This window comes from Gymnoscopelus braueri (assembly GCF_963280865.1).
Source record: "Gymnoscopelus braueri genome assembly, chromosome: 16".
In the NCBI taxonomy this organism is placed as follows: domain Eukaryota; kingdom Metazoa; phylum Chordata; class Actinopteri; order Myctophiformes; family Myctophidae; genus Gymnoscopelus; species Gymnoscopelus braueri.
Window position 1 is genome coordinate 33,101,428 of NC_137616.1, and position 19,626 is coordinate 33,121,053.

Genomic DNA, 19,626 nt, shown 5'->3' on the forward strand with positions numbered 1-19,626 from the left:
TTTACACTTAAAGTGCACTTAAAGGCTCTTATCGTTGCAATTATGCACCAAGAAATGTAACCAGCTGTTTTGCGGCATGTAATATACGTTTTTTCAGGGTTTTTTTCTTCAAAAATAGCTAAAATGATGTGACACAATGTGAGCTTGTAGATTTGCCCTTTTCACCATTTGTCATACGACAAAGTATGCAGGGCTTAAGTGGCTAATGGAACAGTGGCTCCTCAGGACACCCTAGGCTTGAACATGTGTTTTGTTATTCAGAGATGACTTACCCTTTCACTATTGGTGGAATTCCATTCGGCTGGACACACCATAAATCATCCCTGCTGACAGGCATCTCACAATTCCTGATTTTCAGCAGGGAAACAGCTTTCTTGTTTGCTTTAGAGTAACACCTTTCTGCCATACTGTTATATTTCCAAAACAAACTCTCAGACAAAAATAATGTCAATCAAAGTGAGCGGCCAAAACACTGTGTTCCTACCTGAAAAAACAGTTTTACACTCTTTTTGTTCCCCCAACCTTCTACTTCCTCTTGACCTATGACATCACAAGCTATTGCTAATGACATTTGATTTAAAGGGACCATGGCCCAATTAATGACAGGGGTTTGTAACGAAAAATCACTTATGTACAATGATTTAAAAACAAGGAATTTTCAAATAGATTCATTGGTTCAATGAATCATTATTTTATTGTTTTACTACAGTAGTTACAGTTTAAAACATGAGTATATTGAGAAGATAATTATGTATATATACACTGTTCAGAATTGCAGAGAGCTTATTAGACAATTATTTTTCCATCTTGAGAGTTTTTTGAGTGTACCTGTGGAGTCTTCACTTACTATCTATTGAGAAATACTGGATATTTTAACAATAAACTTGACATTTCCCTGACGCTGAAATGGATATAGGGCTTATTATGGGGTTTTATTTTGCAATGCACTAAAAGTATTAGAACCCCAGAAAAACGGCGACTGCGTTGTTACTTTTGGAAGCCTCCAACGTGAGATTCTTCATACTTTTACTTTTCTGTAAAACAATTAGGAAGTTTTGGGGTTATTTAATACTGAACAAATATACCACTAATTACGCCATTACAAGTGATCATTAATATTTTTGACATGGTATATTTCAGCACTCATTATTCATGCATTACATTTGCATGAAACAAGCTGATACTCGGAGTAGATCAACCGCAAATGTAAAGAGTTTTTTTCCTTTCTCTCTGTCTGTCTCTCCGCATCACATTTTAATGGTTTCATTGCATAATATTCCACTAAAATGAAAACTATCTATATCATAAATTGTCTGTCGCGTCGGCATACAAATACTGATAACAATCTAGGGTGAGATTCAAGATACGTGGCTTGTATTCAGATATGGGGGAGAGAGAGAGAGAGAGAGAGAGAGAGAGAGAGAGAGAGAGAGAGAGAGAGAGAGAGAGAGTAAGAGTAAGAGAGACAGAAAAAGGAGAGGGTCCACGTGCTAACGCTCAGCATGAATGTGGTAGCGCGTACGCACACACACACACACACACACACACACACACACACACACACACACACACACACACACACACACACACACACACACACACACACACACACACACACACACACACACACACACACACACACACACACACACACACACACACCCCCCCACTCTCTGCCCATCCAGAATTATGGGACTGGTTGTTGAGTACTTGCGGTGAGTTGGAAGGTCCTTGGCGAGGGGCCTTGGGCTCCCATTGGAACACAATCCGGAGAGCAAAGTCATTAGAAATCTCTCATTCTCGCACTGCTGTGTAAAATGGCCCAATGGCCTCCATTTGAACGAGGCCCGAGAAACGATCACCTCCGCCAGGCACGAATTGGATGGCGTAAAGAGCGACGGGCTGGTGTGCAGACTGAGGGGTGGGGCGGTAAAAGTTATGTGTTTGTATTTATTGACTCAGGCTACAGAGATCAGTAAACTGTTTCAGAGGGAAATGAAGTTTTGGGCCTGTTTTTCCCATAAGCACTGCAGGCATTAGGGAGAGTGACGAGTTGCCTTTATAGAGGACTTAAATGGCTGGAGAGAGAAAAAGCCCTATTGGAAATGTACTTAAGCTTAGGTTGCCTCAAGCATCATGGATTTTTTTCCACCTTCTCTTATTTGGTGGTACTTAATGTTACTTGGTACCTGAGTACATTATGTCCCCAGCTTAACTCCAGTTGGAAACAATGCCTACACTTTCTCACAAATTTGGGTTTGGCAACTGCAAGGAAATAACTCAGAATTCAGGCTGTTATATTTGTATTCAGTGGCAGAAATCGTCTCCTATGGTTGGAATATTTTATTGAGAGAGTTTTCAAAAATATGATATTCTTTTTACAGTATACTTAATGCAATGTGAACAGAATATATATTTATACTGTACATATAAAATGTATTTCTTTAGGAGCTCGCAATAAAAAAGAGAAATTACACTAACATTGTGATCTTTTCTCCATTTAGGTGGAAAACATTTTTAAATTGCGATATAAATACAACATTCAGTTTAAACACTCAAAGGTGGATTGGACACTCAACACATAATTAATAATCTCATTTAACACAACTAACTACTTTCCACGTGATTAACAGAGACCGACTACCAAATCAAATGCTGACTCAAATTCACTTTAGAGCTGCATGTCCCTAAAGTAATCCCGTTAGTCTGTAAATATCCTTCAAACAAGCCAAAGTTTAACGAGAGCGATTTGCAATGTATATCCCTCAAGCCAATCTTAGCCTTTTCCCCCAATATCCCTAGAGGCAGCCCCACCACAGAAGGGTGTTTTGAAATAAGAGCACACTCTCCTGTAAGTAGCTAAAGGAAATTAAGATAAATGATAAACATTCTACCTTGTTTGCCCTCGAGGGAAGCATTCAAGATTGAGAAATGTTTTGTTGATGTTAGAACATCACGTGCAATACTCCCAGGCAAGGAATCAACTGTAGTTAAGCAGGGGATGTTAGCATACAGTATTGTATATACTATAGAGAGCCTCCTTGTACTTCTTGAAAGTAATAACTTGAGTGTTCATTTAAATCTGAGCGTGCAAATATACCCTTAAAATAGCACTCAAGATTTTACCGCGTACAGTATGTTGTCGAAGTGAGTGTTTGCGTTCTTCATGCATATTTATGTATGTGTTTGCATCCGTGCTCTTAAGTACATGAGCGCTTTGCAAGTGTGCGTATAGTACAGTGCGGGCATCGTTGGGTTTTTGGCTGTGCGAGCCCGCCTGTGCACGTGTGGTATTCCAAGCTAGAAAAACAAGGCTTTTGCTGACATGAGTGAAGGGTTCTAATTGTGGTGGAGGAGGAAGTATGAGAGCGCCTGAAGGAAGATACAGAGAGACAGAGAGAGAGAGAGAGAGAGAGAGAGAGAGAGAGAGAGAGAGAGAGAGAGAGAGAGAGAGAGAGAGAGAGAGAGAGTCACCTGACACCGCTGTCTGTTTGTAATTAAAGGCTGTCCAAAAGCCTGTTCGTTTAGGTGAGCCGTGTTGAAAGATTAGCATGACTGGGCCGGGGGAAGCCTGGGCACTGGCATGTGTTTCCAAGACTTCACCTCATCATCCTCAGTGAGGAGATCAACGGCAGCCAAGAACAACGGCAGTTAAGCGGGCGACACATTCTCCTTCTCCGCCCTCTCCTATCATCTATTTGCTGATCATCACACTTTCTGTTACTCATTTGCGTTCCCCTGCTCCAGAACACACACACACACACACACACACCACACTATTCTGTGTGTGTGTGTGTGTGTGTGTGTGTGTGTGTGTGTGTGTGTGTGTGTGTGTGTGTGTGTGTGTGTGTGTGTGTGTGTGTGTGATTCTCATGCATTTCACATTCTGTACACACACAGCAAACCTCGTTCTTCAGATGTATATGTGCATGAGCTTGTCTTTATCTTGCTATCACCTATGGGCACACAAACACAGTCTCACACACACACACACATCTGAATATCTCGCCTGCATATCTATATATTCTCTCTCTCTCGCTCATGTGCACGCACGCACACACACACACACACACACACACACACACACACACACACACACACACACACACACACACACACACACACACACACACACACACACACACACACACACACACACACACACACATTTCTGCTTCTCCCTGTCTTTATAGAATCCCTCCCTGCTTAGGAGGTTCAATTTCCTCCAGCTAAGAATAATAACAGTGAATACCTGACAGTGTTACTAAAGTGCTGCGATGAACACCTTCCTGATGTCAGCACTACTCTAGCACCCATGGGCAGAGACTATATACGTGATTGTGTGTGTGTGTGTGTGTGTGTGTGTGTGTGTGTGTGTGTGTGTGTGTGCGTGCGTGCGTGCACATGCGCATCTCTATTTGCCTACGAGTCTGTTTGCATGTGTGTACACGCGGGTGAGAGTCCGTTTTTCTGTTACTCAGAGTCTGTTGACGTTTGTGTGTACATTTGTGTGTGTACGTTGGTGTGTATGTTTCTGCTTGCGCATGTGCATGTGTGCGTGTGTGTACAGACAACATAAAGAACCCCATTGATAAGAACAAGTTCTTCTTGTTAACCTATCAGTCGAACCTGGACCAGGGCCAGCATTCAGCGTCCACCGCTCCAGACATCCAGGGCGAGATAGATAGATCGGCTATGGAACATGTGTTAATGCTCTCTCTCCAAGAGATACATTGAAGAGGACATTGAGCAATGTTTCGTCTTACATCTCTCTGGTGACTCCCTCCACTTCCTCCTCTCTAAAATGCTTCCATGTGCAGCCGGAGCATTCCAACTACCTTTCTGAAACATTCCGAGTCGCTCCCTGAAGACACCCGACACCCAGGGGAAAGCAGATAGTCATGAGAAATACCTGCTAGCTCTAGTTGCCATAACAGTTTTGAATAACAGCAGGGGGATTTCTGCCATACCTCTCTGTTCTTCTCGCACATGTGTGTTGCCAACTTTTTTCCTTTCTTTCTTTCGTTCTTGTAATACACATATTCTCCCCAGGGAAAAGGGCGACATGGTTGTTTTATGATGCCCATAATCACTGAGCAGGCTGCTGGCTGCATAGTGACATCGTCTGTAAACGGCAATTCTTGGGTACGCCTTGTTGTCAAATAAAAGTGTCTGGTTGAAAGTCGCATCGAGAACAAAGAGGTTCACTGTGTGTGTGTGTGTGTGTGTGTGTGTGTGTGTGTGTGTGTGTGTGTGTGTGTGTGTGTGTGTGTGTGTGTTGTGTGTGTGTGTGTGTGTGTGTGTGTGTGTGTGTGTGTGTGTGTGTGTGTGTGTGTGTGTGTGTGTGTGTGTGTGTGTGTGTGTGTGTGTGTGTGCGCGTGCGCGCGTGCGTGTGTTTGCAGAAACCACCTTTCTGAGGCCCAACCTGTGAACCTACTGTTTCAACGTGTGTGCCTGTGTGTGTTTTGCCTCTGGACTATTTGTTTAACCATCGCCCAGCCTCCCATGGATTGTGGGGCCAATCGCCACACAGAGTCCTGACAGCGGGGACTATCCCAGTAAATCTGCGCCCAACCACACAATTAATCACAACAGTAAGCTGAACAAGTGGCTAGGCATGACAAATGTGTGTGGGCAAGGCACGCTGAGAACAGAAACATGGCATTTACTACGAGCATTACACCCATCAAGATTACATTTAATAAAAACCAGGGTGCCCATATTCAAACGCAAAGACATTGTGCATAAGAACATATGGGCTGAAAGTCAATAAATCATACAAGGAAGGACTATCTTATGAACATCTGTTTTTATGGATAGATCACAAAATGTGGGGGCATACAAGAGTGACAGGGATACACATGACCGCAATGACAGACAAGGGCTTAGTTTTACAGCATCTAAATATAACGCATCATCATCTTCAAGCTGTTTTGATGTACAATTGGTTAGAACGTCTGCACGACTTGATTTACTAACATGTCCCTCAATACTGGATGTTATGCGGAAATGCAAGAAATGCCATTTAAACTGCATGAATGCGCTTTTGAAAAAACACCGGCTGGGACTATTTTTCCAGATGTCTTTGAAATGGAGCCACAGCAATGTCACCACCAGAACATGTATTCCATTATTCAGATTGTTCCAAATGCTTTACCTCTTAAAGCAAATGTGGAGTGACAAATCCAAAAAGGTTCACTCTTGCTTTAGTCAAAGGGGGGGGGGGTTCTTATAAATGGAATTGTCCCCATGGGCAAACCACATAATATTCATATCAAGTCCAATACATCTACCACATTAATTTCTAACCATACAATCAGAGTCTTTGCCAAGTAAGTGAATACACCCTGATCAGGCTGATGATAAGAGGGGACTATGAGTGCACTGTTTCTTTGTGAGAGACTGTGTTCTCGTTAGTGGTCAGACAATTCGCTTCAGTTCAGAAAATTACCTTGTATAAAAGCAACCATCTCAAAAATCCAGTACGCCAGGAACAAATTAATGCGATGACTGATGCGTGGCTTGAATTCCTCCTACGAAAAATGACAACTGCCGTCTTTTTAACCACACGGGTCCCCCAGGGGTCTATATCAGGCCACCTCCTTTTTCCCCTCTACACCAAATCTCTTTGCCAAAATTAGCAGATCTACAAGCTCACAAAGTGTTGCATTGCGGCAGGTTGTGAGCTTGTAGTTCGGATACTTTGACCAAATGTTATTCAGTTTTTTGTCAAACATTCGCTTATTATGATGTGCCCAGAATAGGGATGCTACAGTTAATGTGGTTAAAATGATTAGACAGAAATGAACACTTGCTGCATTACTGCAAAGTGCTGTGTACATGACAACAATGCAGTGTGGACATGACAACTGAGGAAACTGAGGAGTGTGACAGGAGTATTCCTGGTGATGTTTTAGCTAACTCACTCATCATAAATCGGCCTCTAATACAATTCCTGCCAGAGGTGACCACTAACTAATTCCAAATACTCTCATTACTGTAATTATTGAGTAACGAGGTAGCTTTTTTTTTATGTAAACCTTCTAAAATAAATAATTCTACATTCATGTAAATAGATTTTTGCTTAAGCATTGTACTCCACTACTTTTGTAAATGCAAGAATGAAAGAGTAGTTGTTATAATCAGGAGAATATTCCATTAAAATACGAACCTCCTATAGAGGTTTTAGATCTGCTATTTTTGCTATTGACATACAATTCAGTATATATAGATCTTCTGGAGTCGGCCTGGTCAATACTGACCAAAAAGGATAGTCATTTTGTATTTTAAAACAAAATGCCAGACGCCAGAGTTAACTGGTTAATATTTAAGTAACAGTATTCTACTGCGTCGAAAACTATTCTAGTACACTTAGTACAATTAACTTGATAACCCATTAATGACCATTCATCCTCTTCTGCTTCTTTCTGGCCAGGCATTGGATGTCGTAAATAATTAATAAAGGCCAAAGCTATGATCTCTTCATCTTAATGCTAGGTGGCAAGTGCAACAGGGACAGAAGCAGCGGTTCTTTCCTTACCTCTCCGTGGATCATGCAATTAATCTGCTTTGTGCCCAGTTTAAGAGCAGAGACTGGACTGCAGAGCATGAAAAATGAAAAACCAAAAGGGAAAGTCATGAATTTTGCAGCAAACTCAAGCCAACAAGTACCTGACCTTGTCTGCTCCTCCGGCTTGGTTCATTTCTTCCCTCACCCCCGCTCTCTCTTTCTCTTTTTCATTTCTTTAAAGAGACGAGGAGTTGGAAAAGGGGCAAGAGAGGCGCGGAAGAGTGAAATCCGCTATGGTCCCAAAATAGAGAATAAAAGAAGAGAGGTGATCCAGCCTGCATGCCGTGGTGGTGGGGGTGGGAGGGAGTGGAGAGATATTAGCCATATGTGATTCATTTACAACGCCATGCCTCAATTAATCTGGGCAGGGTGGCAGGCGCCAGGGTTGGGCCCCGTGCCACCTGAGCAAAGAGAGAGTAAGAGAGAGAGAGGAAGACTGATCTCTGCCTGGCCAAGGCCGCCTTGTGAAGGATGAGCAATGAAAACAGATCCCCTTCAAATCAATATGCCTTACACCATCGCTCCCACGCGCATAAAACTCATCCCTTCTCCTCTCATAATAGTCGACTTTTAGCTGCATTCTCCGTGTTCTCTCCCTTCCTCTGTGATGTAAAGACACAAAGGCCAATAAAACCGAGACCTGGAACACAGCGCTCTGATTCATCAGGCGTCCCAGTAGCCCCCCATGAAGAGTGGTGATGCTCTTGCAGACACCCCCCAAAGGATGGAGTTTTTTTGCTAGACTATTTTTAAACTGGGGCGGTCCTGCTGTGGCATTAAGTGAAAGCAAAAGGGGACAAACTAGTGAGGGGAGTGAAACCGCTATGACCAGATGGAACCGCAGATTGTTTTAGGCGGGCTACTGCCTCAGCAAGTCCATGCGGGGAAGAGGAAAAAATCCTGCTTTTTTGGCAAAATCTCATTTTGCTTTTTTTATCAAACCTTCTCCATATGTAATCTTTTTTACATTTTTTTCCATAAATTAATGCAATTGGTCATCTTTTAACACTTTGACCTATTTTATACTTTGTCGTCCGATAGTGTCACGCTAAAGCAGCACAAATAGGCAACATAGTAAGGTATCATCTGAATACCTGCAGGGCTCACAGCTGCGAAGAGTTGTATTTTGATGTGAGCAAAATCCCCAACTTTTAACAAATACTTCATCAATTGAATAAAGGAAATAAAAGATAAACAACTATGAATTAAGCAAGGAAAGCTGTGAAATGACCTACAGTTAAGGCAAGCTACAACAACAGCATGGCAGAGGATTAAAATCAGCGGCTTATGAATGTCTGATAGCATAATCATCTAGTTAGCTGTCTGTTTTGAAAGCTGTTTCACCTGCCTTCTGACGTAATCTGGATTTATGATAATTCCTGCCCACCCCCCTTATTTATCCCCTTGAACTTGAAAGACAAGATAAAAGCTGACAACAATAGATAATAAAAAGCCAGATCAAAACTACAGAATCCTTTTGGTACCCCGCCTGATTAGATCATCCTTCCCTGTCTGCCTTTTACAACTCTGTTTGAGGCATGCTTTAACGGAGAATACAAAGCTGATTCTGAATCCAAGAGCCAAGCAAAAGGAGTATACAGGCATTAGGAGGAAAATTCCCCCTGCCTCAGCCCCAGCAACCCTCCAGAGAGAGAGAGAGAGTGTGTGTGTGTGTGTGTGTGTGTGTGTGTGTGTGTGTGTGTGTGTGTGTGTGTGTGTGTGTGTGTGTGTGTGTGTGTGTGTGTGTGTGTGTGTGTGTGTGTGAGTGCACACGCATGCACACGCATGCACCATGTGTATGTGTTTGTGCATGTGTGCCCAAGCTGAATGTAAAACAACCAAATTGAGATATGCAAATTCAATTAAATCAGAGCCCTAAAAGATTTCTGCTCTTTTTCTTGTTTAACAAGACAACTAAATGTTGCCAAAAAGTAATATACTCCACATCAATATGAAGCCTTTAAAGCTTAAGACAAAACACTCAAGTCCCATATGAAATATTGTAATTACATTTAATTAGAATGTAATAATTAATAAGCATCACAGGTCATGCGGGTGCAAATTGGTATGAGGCGTTCCCTACCCTAGCTCTAATTAGAAATAATGCAATAATTACTCAGCCGGATGCAACTGCTGTCAGAAAGCGAAGGTTCAAGGGAGCATGGTGTTTGGTGTTCGGGGGCTTGGTTACTTAGCCAGAAGTCAAGCTAATGATAAGCACTGATTGTCATTCAAGCAGAAAGAGAATTTCACAATACGGTCTAACTCTGTGCGGCAAACACAACACAGTGAGATGGGAGGAGATTTAGAGAGCAAGCCCGCACTAACACCCCATTCATTTGAGTGAAATCTAATTTTCAAAAGCCCAATGTTGATCTAGTCGAGCTGGCTTTCTCAAGAGTTGGGTTGATTTCAGATTGATCAGTGCAGGGGGATTTCAATTGAGTCAGACATATTAGGTTTGGAGCACAAAAGAAAGTGCAAGTCTGCGGGTTAAAGACGTTGAACTTGAGCTTGCACGTCTCAAGGTCTTACTCACTGGGTCAAATCAAACCTCCTCAAAATATTAGTTCCATAATTGTGGAATACTTGGGGGTGAAGCACAAACTTTTCCTCATCTCACACACAATACACCCACACTGGAGGCAAGTTAATCCAGTGTGGTTAAGTATAACTACAGCTCAAACATAATTCTGCCCAGTACGTTGTTGCCTGTATATGAATGACTCATATAATAGACGTGCCATGCCAGTACTCAGGATGGATCCACTGTGATGACGGCCGGGCCAGGGCTAGGTCTGGCCCAGCTAGGTGACTCATGGGCAGACAGTATCTGTACAGTTTAGCCTGGGAGGCTGGAGTTGCCTGGAACTCCCTTTCCATCCACCCAGAGTATTTGCAGGCTAAGACTTCCTCTACGATCTGCTAGGGAAGGGAAATTCAGGCCAGATGTGTCTTCAAACAGAAGAAAAGCTGCAGGGATTGGAGGTGGGATCAAGCCCATCCTTTGCGTGACCCCAAGACCTGCTCCTTCCTGGCATCTGTCTGTCTGTCTGTCTATCTCTCTCCTTCTCCGTCTGCATTGCTGGTTTGATCTCGCTGTGTGAAGTCACTGTGTCATTCTTAATTTGATTAAAATCCGCCATCCTCCATAAGAAAAATAAACCTTTATTTGGCTGAACTAAGTAGCTTCTTTGTTTATTTGATTTTAATCAAGGATGCTAATTCAACAAACGTTTTGTACATTGGGAGCCTCGTGGGTGTGTGAGGTGTTTAAGGTGCATCCTTTTCAATACCGTGAATCTACTATCAGTGTTGAGTCAGCAAAAATAGCAGTGTCGAAAAAGCGATTTACGTTAAACATCAACCACTTAGTTTATTTGTATCTATTTTGCATATCCCCCTTGCCTTGTCTCAGTTAAATAGCTTTCAAGCCCCCACCTCAGTTTACTCTCTATATCACTCTTTCTTCCTCTCTATTTATTTCTCGCGTTTTGTTTGTCTGCTCCCATCTCTTCCCCTCTCTCTCTCTCTCTCTCTCTCTCTCTCTCTCTCTCTCTCTCTCTCTCTCTCTCTCTCTCTCTCTCTCTCTCTCTCTCTCTCTCTCTCTCTCTCTCTCTCTCTCTGTCCCTCTGCAGAGCTACAGGGCCCTGCTTGTTGTCAGTCAGTGTTTTTACAGCCTGGCATTAGCACAGGACAGCATTCAGTCAGGGCCCTACATTTACCTTCCCCCTATAATTCACATGCCAATGTGAGAATACCACGCTTTTGCTTCTGTGGATGATGAACAAAAAAGGGCCTGATAGAGCACAGTATGCCGTGCAAGTTGTGCAACAGCCTGATAAACCATCATTTTCACCATATCATTTAGAAAATAACGGCAATACTTTTACAGGAAAACCTTGGCTACACAAATCAACATCCCATGTGACAGACAGGAGATGGACACATTAGTAATGACATGTCAAGCAGTAGTGTAATTGTACCCCATTCGCCTTATACACACACACACACACATGCCCAGGTCCACAACAGAAAACAAAAGAGAACATAGAAGTTAGTCGAGGCCAGCATGACGATAGTTGCATGTTCAAATACATGTACAATATATTTGCCAACAACCCATCTGCGGGAGGATCTGAATACATGCTCATATCTATATAAAGCAATAATTGCTTAAAAATGTTACATACTGTATGCAAAGCTAGTTAAAAAATATACATACATATGTTATTTATGTTATATTTGTTCTATAAGAGATTCTTAACCAATTCAATCCGGGAACGCATCTGTGTCATTTTAGATTTTAGCTATAGCCATTCTTTTATTCTTTGGCAATTTAAAAATAGCAGATATACAAGCTCATAGCGCGGCACCGAGTGCCGCGCTATGAGCTTGTAGATCTGCTATTTTTGAAAAATCATGAAAATTTGCGCAAATCTTTGAATATATATATATTTTTTAAAGCGAACATTTGTAACTCAAATCTTTGCTTCTGGGGGGGGGGTCCCTGGAACAAAATTATTTTTAGATGGGGGTCCGCGACCGAATACATATAATTTTGGGTGGTCCTTGACATGAAAAGGTTAGAGAACCACTGATATTATAGCAACATACGGTTTTCAGAAAACTAATTTAGAAGACATTTGTGATACGTTTTCCCGGATTGAATGGGTTAATGAGAGTCTGAATGTACTGTATGTCGGACAGTGGGTGGTCAGCTTGTTCTTAATGAGGAAGGAAGGAAGTAGTATTTTGTTTTTATTCTTGATCTACAATTAGAGGGATAAATTTCACAAACGTAGAGATGTCCTGTCCTCTCATTACATCCACACACTATTTGTTTTTCTTGTGTGTACACAGCGTGTCTTTCCATTGAGTTCAGATAAAACTGCAGACGGGAGCCAAGAACAGCAACTAAAAAAGATTTAAAAAATAATTATAATCAAGGACATATAGCAAGCTTTTGTACATACAGCTTTTGATTATTTTTTAAATAGCGAGGGGGCTTCCGATCCCCTTCTTTACGTAGGCATTTTAGAGGGGACGCAGCAGTGTGGGGTTTGAAGCACAGGACAGGACAGAAAGCTAGAATGATTTAGAGTCTGAGAAGACAGCTTTGGGGGTGCGTGGGATGGGGGGGTTAAGTGCCTGTATACGTCACTACACCACCCACAGGCACTTAAATGTATGGTCTTGACCCAACAGGCTTTAGGTGTTGTAGGACACATGAAATGGCCTTGCTACTTTTGAGCTCACTCTCTGGGCGCAAGATGCAGTGTGAGTCACCAGCTAGTTTTTACAGCTAATAAATCATCCCGTTCTGGGAGTCACACTGGGAAATAAGATAGCGTGTAGATTGATAATTGACAGGGGTAAACATAATTACAGTGGCATGGAAGTTAATGAAATAACACAATTGATCAGCCACTGTAGAGATGCTCAACACATTTTCGTAATCCAGCACAGTTTGTGCAGTGAGAGATTTCTCCCAAAAGGAGTTTTAAACACTGATGTTTTTGAGACCTTGAAGTAGGACCTTTTTAACATCCAGATATGGACACATGCGGTAGAAGAAATGTGATAAGCTAATGACATCTCCTGGGGCTGGAGAAAAATGTGTGGCAGAGGAATAAACACATATTAGCATCATAGCCTCCTATTAAAAAAAAAAAAAAAAAAAAAATTCTTGTTCTAGTTCCAAAGGGAGCAGATCCGGGGGCAGTGTAAGCTACAGTACTGTAGGTTTTATCATCATCTTGATAAAATGGTGTGCAGTGTAAACACAACACACCAAAACTTAGGGAGGGTCTCTGAAGGCGAGAGTGGAGTTTATGAGGAAGACAAGGTGGGCGTCTAGCAGGGAGTTTCCACTTTCAGATTACAAAGGTGCTTCGTGCTTCAATGTTTCACTGCTTTTCTGTAATTAAAGCCTGGAATTAAGGCCATGTATTGACAGTAACGCTCAGGCTTGTTGTATGCTGCAGTGATTACGACAAGACAAAGGCACAAACAAGAACATTTCCCTTTTCCGTCGTAGCCTACTTACAACACCTTTAAGGGGAATACAGCTCAACTTAGCACTTCCTGTTTGTCATTCTTATCCTCCATGACAGCACAATCAATATTTGTGAACAAGAACAATGTTCTTACAAAGCCAGACCTCTGTTTAGTTTGACAACAATCAGCAGAACAAATTAACACGGCAGGAAAATGGCTGAGCTTCTACTTGCCCTCAAACCCCCATGACACCATTTAACTGTCTGATTGAAAACTGCAGCAACATTTTCAAGACAAGATTCTTTTTCATGCCTGAAAAAATACATTTCAGAACGCCTCTGGCGGCCACACACACACACGGTAGAATGGCACAAGGTGGGTTGCTGTGAAACATGTCCATCAGCAACAAAAATAAAAATAGGACGCCGCCTCCTCTGAATTCTCGCAATCTATAATTCATGCCATGTACAGCTGGTTGATTTATGAAGGAATTAAATGCTGTGGACTGAGCCTGGCAAGGCAGTCCATCTCTGGGATGTGTCTGCCAAAATTAAACATGAAAGGCAAAGAGTGAGAACAACCAAATCATCTCCTGGGGAGTTGATGTATTAGAAGACTTTCAATAGCTAGCGCACACACCAGACTCGCTGATTGCTCAAAATGAGGCTGGCCATTTGAACGGGAGCCACGGGCGACATCATTTATTTGCCATTACTCTACGGCCCCTCCATGCTGGAAGTTGGATGTGGGTCACCAAATGTCAAAAGGTTAAATTAATGCAATTTTGGCAACTGAAGCAGATGATCAAAGGCAAAAAAAAAAAGAAAATTGCCTGCTGATCTGTGGGACTGATATGACTCTGTCACGTGTGCCTTTCATACAGGGGTCAACGTCTCAAGAAGATTGAAAACTATATGACAACACTGGTTCCCAGTACCATGGATCATAGACAATTGTTGAACTACCAAGTCCATCATTTATTTGTGTGACTGACAGTGTTAGAGAGAAAGAGAGGGGGGTGGGGGCAACAGAGAGCAACAAGGAGAGAAAGAGTGAACAGAGATGTGTGTGTGTGTGTGTGTGTGTGTGTGTGTGTGTGTGTGTGTGTGTGTGTGTGTGTGTGTGTGTGTGCAAAGCAAAGTAGACAGACATCACAGTGCATGTCTAATGCTTCAGGTCTGGTCAAAAAAAAAAATATATATATATATATATTTTTTTTTTTTTTATTATTATTATTTTAAATCTGGTACTGGGGGTAATTGTTCATGTTTATCATAACCTATAAACTGGCCAACTTAAAGCATGGACTTTGTGCTACACTGACCGATTTTCAGGTCGCCAATTAACTCCAATATACTACATGCCTAGTTAGGCTTAACTAATTGTACACGAAGCTAAAAATGTCTTGAAAATAAACTATTTTCTGCAGTAGGAGGGCAACGGGGAGGTTCTGTGGCTTACAGCCATCTAGGAGCTGCTAGAGACGCATTCTTTATTCTGAGAGTAGGAGGGACAGAGAGAGAGAGAGAGAGAGAGAGAGAGAGAGAGAGAGAGAGTGAGTGTGTGTGTGTGTGTGTGTGTGTGTGTGTGTGTGTGTGTGTGTGTGTGTGTGTGTGTGTGTGTGTGTGTGTGTGTGTGTGTGTGTGTGTCTGGGAGAGAGAGAGAGAGAGAGAGAGAGAGAGAGAGAGAGAGAGAGTGTCTGAGACAGAGGAAAGAGAGAGAGAGAGTGAGAAAGAGTGTGTGTGTGTGTGTGTGTGTCTGAGAGAGAGAGAGAGAGAGAGAGAGAGAGAGAGAGAGAGGGGTGCGAGGAACACACGGATCACTATCAAGTGGATTCTTCTATGAAAACATCTCCCACGGAGTAGCCTAGGCTACGAACATTCAGAACAAGGCAAGTTTTTTTTTGTTTTACCCCGTCCGTCCGTCCGTCCGTCCGTCCGTCTGTCCATCCATCCAGTCGGCCAGGCCAGGCCGTCATGGTCATGGTGGCCCGTAGCGGAGGATCACACGGTGGCCAGTCGGGAGACTCGGACCGGAGGAGAAGTGAGCGCTGCTCTCCGCTGTCGGCGCTGCTACGCGTTGAGGAGGACGATTCTTCTGAGTGAATCCGAGGCTCCGTGTGTCTGTCTGGGTGTTGGGGACGTTACAACCCGCTAAAAGTGTCGCTGCGGACTCTCTCTCTCCGGGACCCCCTGGACATGATGTTGTTTTTCAGACTGACGGGTCGCAAGGTGCCGATCGGAGCCGATGATTCGCACAGACATCGTCGCGGAATGGCACTGAACCATTATTACGCGCGCTCGTACGCCGGGATCGCATGAAAGAGCCGAAGGACAGAACAGGGAAAAAAGAGAGAAAAAAGTTGTACGTAATGATGTGCTTCTCTGTGGATCGTACGGATAAAGCCTCGTCAAAGGTACAGTGAATGATCTGCTCTGGAGCCTGTTTTTACAGCAGTCGGAAAACAAGAGAGACATTTAAAAAATAATAGGTAGGCAATAGGGACTGGGAGTCACACATGCTCCGAGTTGGGTTGATTCTTGTCAAATCTCAAAACTTTAAAATTAAATTCGGATAATGATTTCTAATTATTTGTAATTGCAGGCCATTTAACCTGATAATAAAAAGACCAATATGGCTAATGGTGCTTTATCCACGTTACGTAGCTCACCGCGGAGGAAAATGTGGTCATCTTTCCTATTTAGGCTAGCCTCATTTTTTTTAATTATTAATCACTTGGTTGTAATGTATTCATTGGTTAGGAGGCTAATTAGATTTTTCATAATCTTGTCAACGATCAATGCACACAACAAGCACAACACACACATTTACACCTCCGTGAACGCCAGACTTTTCCTATGTGCGCGCGTCTGTGCGTGTGCGCGTGTGTGTCAAGCGCGTGTACTGTGTGTGTGTGTGTGTGCATGTGTGTGTGTGTGTGTGTGTGTGTGTGTGTGTGTGTGTGTGTGTGTGTGTGTGTGTGTGTACGTACGTGGGGGGGGGGCTTTGAGTCAATGCACTGCACGGTTTTCAATCCTCTTTTGTAATAAGTCATTCACATGAACGCCGCTCAATTGGCTGCAGGCTTTGAAGTGGGATATATCATCTGATCCGCATCTCATCGCCTTTAAACAGCCTATCCGTTTTAAACTTTTAATTGCGTCTCTGTCAGTAAATCTAATCGTATTGTCCTGGCGCAATATAGCGCATTATTGTTCACAGTGTTGCCATGTCGGCTTGTTATAAGCGACTTTGGGCTTATTTGTCTGTAAAGTTGCTTGTAAATATTAGTGGTTGCGTTTTTTTGGGCTTGTTTCTATAGTGTAATTGCTTATTTGGGCTTGTTTCCATTTTGTTATTATTGTTTATTGTTATGTGGTTCTCAAACATGTTAAAGTCAAGAACCCCAAATTTAACGTGTATTTCTCCACGGACGCCACCCCCCCCCCCCCCCATCTGAAATTAATTTGTGCCTGTGGACCCCCCCCTGCCAGATTTGTGTTGATAAAATGTTTCAACAATATTTCAAATTTTACACTTTTTTCCACAAGATATTTTTGAAAATAACAGATCTACAAGCTCATGGTGCGACGCGTTGTGAGCTTGTAGATCGGCTATTTTCAAAGAGCCCATAGTTGCTTCTTTTGGGCTCGTTTTCCTAGACCTGGTTTCTTATTTCCCTCACAAGATTTGGCAACACTGATTGTTCATCCTGACAGTGAGAACTGTGCTCCCTCAACTGTAAAAAAGAATGTGTCCTTGTTAAAAACACCTTGGTTTGGACACAAGTCTCCCATCCCGACATGACCAAGTCCACCAAATAGCAGCTTTGTTTGTAGTATCGCTTCAACTTGAGAGCAAACATAATTTCATGTTTCCTGCAAAGGTTTATATTCATACATATTATTTGGTTTTCTGCGGTGCTTCTTATTTATACAGCTATAATCATCTTGATGGCGCTGCCTTCTGCTGTTGATGATTCCACTGCTGTGGCAGCGGCAGCAGCACATTTTGATCGCCCCGAGTGGTTGCCTTATTCCCTCTCCCTGAAGCTTATTTGATTAAATTTAGCTCTTTCAATTTAGAGAAGTAGATCACAAATGTATGTCAGAGGGTTGTATCTCTCTGCTGCAAGGAGCAGGAGCCCCACCATGCAGGCTCCATCTCATCAACAAACAACATGGGGGACCAGCCGAGTATTTCAAGAAGTAGGACTGCTCAGCAAAATTAACAGCAAAAAAAAACATTTTTATGTATTTATTGTAAAATTACTTGCACGAGTAAGGAGAGATGACAAAATGATCTAAATAGCAAGCTTATTTAGCTAAATTTCTAAAATAAATAAGGAATAAAACTATCCTTACGTTGACCTGGCTAACACGTTTACTTTGTTGTTTAAATATCACCATCTATCATAACATAACAACGAAGAACATCTAAATGCAAACCCATCCATCTCCTTGCTTAACATTCAACCCGTTCTTGCCATTATTTATTAAAAGGCCCATCCTGCACTTACTAAGGGGCGGAGCTGCAGATCAGTTGAAAGCATCCATGACAACCAGTATCTCTTTCAATCAAATGAGGGTGAAGAAAAAAAAAAAAAAGAAAAAATAGGTGTGATGGGTCATAAAACGTGGAAAAGTGGATCAGTGCTCTACTGTAATCCCGTGGCCTTGTGGTGTACTCCGAACCTCCCCCTGTTGAAGAATAGCCTGTATCGATCATTTATTGCAGGTGCCGGGGCTAAATTATTTTCCAATCCCATTTCATGTGACAGCTCTTGTATGTCACTCAGGCGGGAAGGTTGGGAGAGAGGTTGTAGGATCCCTACTGCTTCCTTGTGCCCCCCCCCCCCCCCACACACACACCCTCTCTTCGTCTCTCTCTCTTTCCCATCAATTTCCACACCGCACAGATGTCTCACGGCCTACATGTTGCCTGATAATGAGCTAGCACACATCACCATCTTTTACTGTGAGCACTACAGTGTTCACAAATATACAGTAGCTCTGTATTCTGACAAGAACCCCAAAAGACTGTTTTATAAGTAAAGTGTCTCTTTTTCTTTGTTCACTTGCACCTCAATCTCGCTCAATTGCTCTCTCTCTCTCTCTCTCTCTCTCTCTCTCTCTCTATCGTGGCCTTTGCTATCATCAGTGTTTAAAAGAAATACGTAAGCCTTCTTAGCGTCCCTTAGCATGGTTGAGTCAGGGACAGTCAGGGTGTGTGTGTGTGTGTGTGTGTGTGTGTGTGTGTCCGTCCTAGTAGCCCTAGTAGTGCTCCAGTCCCTCCTTTGATGGAGCAAAAGGGATAAAAGCCCCCTTTATGTCTGTGAAACCGGATGTGCAAGAGTGGTTCTGAATATTTATCAGATCGTTTGACATTTTTTGAAATAGCCAGTGCATAATTTTAAGTATATCAGTGAACGCTGTGTTTTGTGACTATATGGCTGTGTGTGTGAGAGGGGAGAGAAAGAGAGAGTGTAAGAGAAGGAAAGAGAGATGGTGTGTGTGTGTGTGTGTGTGTGTGTGTGTGTGTGTGTGTGTGTGTGTGTGTGTGTGTGTGTGTGTGTGTGTGTGTGTGTGTGTGTGTGTGTGTGTGTGTGTGTGTGTTACTATACTTCTGGGGTCCAAATGTCCACACAAGTATAGTAGAATATATATACCATATACCGATATATATATATATATATATATAGTAGAAGACAATTTTCCTGGTCCTCATGAGAAATTGTTGTTTTTAATGGTAAAGAAAGATTTTTTGAGTTAGACTTACAATTAGGAAAAAAGTCAGGTTGGGGTTATGTTTAGGATTAGGCATATAGAGGTTAGGTTTAGGGGTTAGAGATATGCCTGATTTATACTAAGTTGTGTGCCGGTGTTGTGCACCGAAAATAGCAGATCTACAAGTTCACAGCGTGACACAGCGTGACACAGTGTGAGCTTGCAGATTGGCTATTTTTGGCTTTAGGGTAAGAGATAAAACGGGGGAAAAAGGCTAAAAATGGCATTCGTAAAATCAACCTCCTTAAAATGTTGACGTCCTCACAAGTA

General features: G+C 42.5%; 1 protein-coding gene across 3 annotated transcripts in view; it reads left to right on the forward strand.

Annotated features, from left to right (window-relative positions):
- The window catches only part of flrt2 (fibronectin leucine rich transmembrane protein 2), a 37,717-nt gene that overhangs the window by 12,301 nt on the left and 5,790 nt on the right, over positions 1-19,626 (forward strand). Inside the window, exon 1 of one of the 3 annotated variants that reach the window (XM_080453957.1) lies at positions 15,291-15,986. The exons of 1 other annotated variant lie outside the window; for it this stretch is intronic. The gene's annotated coding sequence lies outside the window, so the exon portion shown is untranslated. Of the gene's footprint in view, positions 1-15,290; positions 15,987-19,626 lie in introns of those variants that run through there. One more of the 3 variants, XM_080453959.1, reaches the window with a different exon arrangement.